Source organism: Sturnira hondurensis, unplaced genomic scaffold (genome assembly GCF_014824575.4).
Source record: "Sturnira hondurensis isolate 20B ecotype Veracruz unplaced genomic scaffold, ASM1482457v3 Scaffold0010128, whole genome shotgun sequence".
Classification (NCBI taxonomy): domain Eukaryota; kingdom Metazoa; phylum Chordata; class Mammalia; order Chiroptera; family Phyllostomidae; genus Sturnira; species Sturnira hondurensis.
The window spans coordinates 31512174-31518917 of record NW_028082759.1 but is presented as its reverse complement, the minus strand read 5'-3'; positions in this window follow the sequence as shown (position 1 = coordinate 31518917).

The following is a 6744-nucleotide window of genomic DNA, read 5'->3' as shown; positions in this document are numbered from 1 at the left end:
TACCCTGATTCTATTTTATTTTTTAAAGATTTTATTTATTTATTTTTAGAGAGAGGGGGAGTAAAGGAGAAAGAGAGGGAGAAAAACACCAATGTGTGATTGCCTCTTGCACACCCTGCACTGGGGACCAGGTAATTGAAACAGCGACCCTTTGGTTTGCAGGCTGGTACTCAATTCACTGAGCCGCACAAGCCAGGGCTCTATGCTCCTTTTAAAGTGCCAAGTTTTGGAGGGCTGAAGGGGTTCATTTGATGAAGGCCTAGAGTACCTGTGAGGGATTAGTTTACCTGCTCTTCAGCTTTGTCCCCAGCTTTGGCTGGCCTCAAGTCCTTGGTCATCAAGTTGTGGTCTCTGAGCTATTTTGCCCTCTCCAGGCCTTCAACCACCATTGAGTCATACTAGGTGGGGAATAATGTTGTTTACTCTGCACCCAGCCTTCATCAGGTCCTGAGCTCCACTAGTTTTCTATCTGAGTACTCAAGAAAAGGCTAGGGGAATGATTTGGTGAACGGGTGCAGATTCTGTATGTTGCTATTGCTCACTGAATTCTAAATTATCGTGCTTATCCATATGAATCTTAAAAATTTCTAAACATTTAAGTGATTTTTCTTTACTCCAGTCTTCTTCTCTTACTACTCCTCTAAGAATTAAAGTGAGGGTGGGCTTTTTACTCCCAGGAAGATATGGTCGCTCTCCAGATTCCAATTCTTTAGGTTCCATCATATTCTCAGGTTTCTGATAACTTTTTTAAAAAGATGTTATTTATTTATTTTTAGAGAAAGGGGAAAGGAACGAGGAAGGGAGAGAAACATCCATCCACCACAGAAACTTTGATCTCACGCGCCCCTTAACTGGGGACCTGGCACTCAACCCAGACATGTGCCCTGACCAGGGATCAAACTGGAGACCTTTTGGTACGGAGGCTGGCACTCAGTCCATTAAGCCACACCAGCCAGTGCAGGCCTCTGATGATTTTTAAAAAACAATGAAGTTATGATTGTGTCGCTTATCTGTTTTTCCCCCTCATTGTTAGGACAGAAGCCGCATTATCCTGGAACTGTCTTTACCCTAAATAAAAACAGAAGTCCTTTAAAGACAATTTTAATTGAGTTTTCTAGTATTTGATGTTGAATATACCCTAATCAGTTCTACACTGAGTTTGAAATTGTTCTTTAGGATGAGAAAATCATAGATTATTTTAATTACTTTTGCTGATTATAAAATTAGCTTACTTTTCATTACAGAAAATATTAAAAATACAAAAAAATTACAAGGAGAAAAATAAAAATTACCCAGTCGCTTTTCATAGATACAAGCATTAATATCATTTTGTTATGTATTTTTTTCAACACATTTCTATAACATATATATTTATTAATAGTTTAAAACAAAATTTGCAATTTTGTAAACTATTTTCTATTTATGTAAGAGTATAACATGCACATTTTCTGTATCATTAAATATTATAAAAGCATGACTTTAATGCAGTGTTATATTTTATAATTTTCAAACATTTTTATTTAGCCCATCACATGTTATTGGGCATTCTCACAATGAGTCTAATTTCTCGCAATGACAAATAGCCTTGTGATGAACACCCTAATATTCTGAAGGTCAAATAGCGGTCAGTGGCTAATCTTGCACCAGGTGCAAGGCCTACAGCTGTGTTCTTCTCTCCGCTACTGCTCTTGACTTTCCCACATACTACCTGTAATGGGGAAACAGGAAGAATTGTGTACAGGTCAAAGGAACAATGAAATCCATGGAGTTTATAATGGCAGAAATCACAAACTGTTTTAGGAGCCTAAAGTATAAAGCAGAGGTCCCTAACACCTGGGCTGCAAGCTGGTACTGGGCTGGGGCCTGTTAGGTCCCATCTGTGAAGGCAGCTTGCCTCAGCTCTGCCTCCTGTACTCACTCCTCCCATCCCCACCTCCAACCCGTTAATAGAAAAACCAGACCCTGGTACCAAAAAAGGTTGGGGACTGCTGCTGGTATAGTGGGTCAGGCACTCAGGAAAAATTTAAATTGGGAAAGTGTAGAGCTAGGCAAGGGGTCTGGTTAAGTATTATCACTAGATCTCTTTAAATATTTCTTGACCAGGAATAAAATGGATTTAACATGTAATCTGCTTTACTCTTGATACTCAATGATGGATATTATTTCCTCCTTTAAAGTGCTCACCTTACATTGCCTAGTTTCCTTACCAGAATGGAAACAATTTCAATCTCTCTCTCCCTTTCTCTCCCTTTTTCAATTTTTGTTATCAGTGCCTTGTTTTAAGATCTCATCACTTCCTGATTACTGCAAAAAGCATTCTGACTTTATTTTCCAACTCTGGCTTGGTCTCCATCTAATTTATCTAATCATTCTATTCCCCCTGATCTCATAAGTCCTGTAATGTCTTTATACGGATTCCAATAAAAATCAAACCCCTAGCTTTCTAGGCAAAACCCTCTGTGATTTGGTTTCTGCTCAGCATTTTAGCTACAGCCAGGATCCAACAAGGTCCCTTCATCTGGTGAACTTCTATCAGTAGTATCCCAAAGGCCCTTTATTACTCCATGCATTTGCCCATGCTCTTCTAAATGCCTCGAGGATCCCTCCATCTCTTTAACACATGCAATTCTTGTGAACTTCAACTTGGGAAGCACAACTCCAGTGTTTCCCAAAATTGCATCTTTGTTGGCAATATATAGATTCTTTACTCTCTGCACCTCAATATCCTCTTCATAGAGGTACCATTGTGCAAATTATACCACGCTACAGTTTGTAGTTATGTTTCATTTTTGTTTTCTTTGTATACACAATGATTTTATTTTGACTTAATACAGAGACTAGCTCCCACCAATTGTTTAATCAGTGTTTATTAGAATGCTGGAATAATGGCAATATATTAGTTGAAGAAAGAAGAAGAAGTGCCCAATTACCCAATCACCCACCTTCTCCTCGTCCAGCCTTCCACATATCAGTAAGTTCAGTGAACATATCAGTTCGTTGCCACTCACAGAATTGTTAGAAACAAAGATTAAAAAAATTATTCTAGATGTGTCTTCTTCATACTCATCAGTTCTTCTGCCAGAAAGTCCTGTTGAGCAAAATATACCCCAACTCTAACCATTTCTCACCCTTCCATCGTTACCATCCTACACCAGGCTGTTGCCATCTTGTTTTTTCTATATTGGTATTGGATTCATGCTAGTCTTTCTCTCTTTCACTCTTTTATCCTTTCAACTAACCTTCCCTTCCTCCCTTCCCCTCTCCCTCCCTCTAGAGAACTCTCTTAGAAATAAAAATCTTGTGACAGTTCTCCATGCAGCATCACCGTTGTAATTAGGATGAAATCCCAAGGTCCCGAGTAACCGGCAGCTGCCTCTCTTTCTCTGTGTCCTTACAGCCACTCCCTGCCTTGTCACTTCAGTCCACTTCTACCGACTTTCTCGCAGTTCCTTAATACATGGCAATCTTTTCCCCACCTCTGAGACTGTTCATTTGCTGTGCAGTTGGCTGAAATGGTCTTCTTCACTTCATGACGTTCAGGTTCTTAATCAGGTATCACCTCCACAGTGAGCTTCCTCCAACAGATGTGTTGCAATAGCCCCGGCCTACCCTTGGTTTTTATCTCTAATCCTGTTATCTCTTTGTTTTTATCTCCGTGACACTTGGCACTAAATATTGTGTCACATTTATATTTTGTTTACTTGTTTACTTTCTGATTTTCCACTATAATGTGAATTTTATAATTCCACATATTTCATTTTTTTTCACTGTTGTGCTGTGATAACTATTTATTGAACATAGAATTAAAGGTTGCATTTCATTGTCTAGTCCAAGATCTATTCTTTTATATACTCCTTATATGCTGCCTTATTGGAAGATCTTTCCAACTCTTATGAGAATGATTTACAGTAAGAAATACATAATACATAATAATATATACACTCAGACAGATACACACTTGTAATAAATGTCTCATCAAACAGTGCTTATCTTTACTACATGAAATGCATTCTCTTTATATTCTATTCTGTTTTTTTGTAAAACTAAGCTTACCCTTTGTAATGAGTCATAACCAAGGTTACTACTTATGTTCTTACAAGCTGTAACACATCAAAAGGATAGCCAGCTATATGAGGTCTGTCCAGAAAGTATCCATCCATGTACTATGAAAAATAGAGACACTGATGGAAGGAGATACAAGACACGAGAAACATGGTACATAGAACAATGACACCTCAGTCCCCTTCAAAGTAGATAGAGCTCTAACTGCCATCAGCTACCCTCTTGCATTTTCCTGAATCTCATGGACAGTATGAAATGTCTTCCCTTTCAAAGGCAGTTTTAGTTTTGGGAAAAGCCAGAAAACAGTGGTAAATCTGGACTGTAGTGGGGCTGAGTCACCTGGGTAATTTGATGTTTCACCAAAGAACTCTGCATGAAATGTGATACAGGCACGTTTCTGTGATGAAGCTGCCAATCACCAGTTGCCCATAGCTGTGGCCTTCTAAATCATCTGAATAGTTTCTGCAGAGGGATGTTCGAGCTTAAAGCAAAAATTGATGCAGATCTGTTGCTCTACTCGCTTTGGCATTTTGAATGCAACAGCCACACAGTACACACTCTCACTCAACAGTGTTACTGCACCCACTGACTAGTAGAATGAAGTTGTCATTGTTCACACATGCACATTCTAGTCCACTTTCCTTGCCTGCCAGGTTACATTGATGTTGCACAAACCATTCTCATGATATTAATAATGGCTGGACTTTTTCTGGACAGACCTTGTATGTATGTGTGTATGCAAAAATAAATGTATATACATATCTTAAAGTAATTGTTACCTTAAATTTATTTTTAAGATAAGTTGAATAAAATATTTCCTGGAAATTAGGGTCTTGCTCTTCTAGTCAACCAGCAATTTCTTTTGAAATATTGACTTGGCTTTGAGACTGTATGCATTTTTTAATTGGGTTAACCACAAAATTTTCTTAAAACTAAAAATGATCAAACAAAATATTTTGTGTGTAAACAAAACAATTTAAAAATGGAAAAATGTTTATATTTTGTTTAAAGAAATTTTGTGACAAAAAAATTGAAAATAAATACAAGAATAAAAGAAAGTCTTTCTCTTGAGTTGTGGTCTTGGCTCTTTGAGTCAGGAGGCCAACTCCAGGAATGAAGAGATGAGTGTGCTCTTCTCTGTGAACTTGCCTTTAGAGTTGAAGTCTGGCAGAGTGAGTACACTGTTAACGGCTCTGGGGAAAAATGGTAGCGATGAAGGAGAGTCAGAAAAGTTGGAATAAAGTCAAGGCATTATTTCTGTTTCTTTTTTTTTAAGTCTGTAAATTTCACTTTGATTTGTCATGTTCATTCATCTTGTTGCATTTCTCAGGCAGAACACTGGGGAACAGCAAAGAGAATTTTACTTATATAAATTAATGTGCTAATTAGCTGCAGTCTCACAGCTCTTGGAAAATTGCCATTTCATTTTATTGTGCATTAAAGTGGGAAGTCCCCACCTTTGTATATCTTTGAAAATAAAAAAATAAGCCTACTAAAACATTTTTGCTATTCCAAGGGAAACTGTTAAATACAATGAGCCTCATACTTATTTTCTCAGTGTTTCTTAGTAGCATATTCTCTATTTGTTTAGAATTTCTTTGTCTTGGTGGGGGGTACAATAGTTTTAGTTATTGCATCTTATTATGTCAATTAATAATTGTATTTATACAAAAATGCACATATTATATATATGTATGTGTCTGATATACTCAGAGAAAGATACTATGCTAACAAACAAATAAAGCCTGTAAAAATGCATAAAATGTAAGCCTCTAAGACTGGAATATTTCAATTAATATATTATACTTTTGGATGCAATCCCCTTCAAGGACACGTTCGAGAAGGTTGTATACTCATCTGGGATCGACCAGCATTCAGCTAAAAAACATTTGTCAGATGACTAGATTTTTCTTTGTTTGAGGATTGCACAATGAGTGAACTATTTGCCTTGGAAAGAAACAAGAAAGTGTTCTGACTTTCTTAGAATAGTTCCGAACCTTTTTAAATTTGATGATGCCAGGTAAGATATTCACTGCCACCACACATGCATGCACACACACACACACACACATACACGAAAAGAAACCCAACAAAACTGATATATACGAGTGTTAGTTATTAACTAGTGCCACCTTGAATGCTAAACTGATACAAATGTACTCTTAGTTTCTGTCCATTCTTTTTACATTTAAGATGTAAACGTAAATTCCCCTTACAACTTAGCCTTGTCTTCCGTTCTATGTCGTTTCCTTCAACTGCTGCCCAAGAGAAGGGTCTGCTGTTTTCTACATCTTTTACAACTCCTTTCTACCAAAATGGGTGCAAGACTAGTTTTCATGGATAGGAAATAACCATTTGAAATTTAACTCCCAGATAGCTCAGACTCTCTGGAAAATATTCCTGATTTTCTTCGCATGAGTAAATCCCAACAACTGTTGAGAAGGATGTCCTGTCCTCTCTTTCTGCTCCATGTCTTAGAAATTAAAGGCAAGTTCCTGTTTCGAAATATCTTAAATCCTTCCTGTTTATCCCAGAGCATCTTAAAATGAACCACAGGCTTTTAATGATTCTTTTTATCTTCTGTAAAATGGAAAGGACACCAAAAGAAGCCATGAAAAAGGTAATAGATGAAAGCAATGCGCTTCCATAAGGCTATAGGCTGACGAGTGACAGCAGAATGCA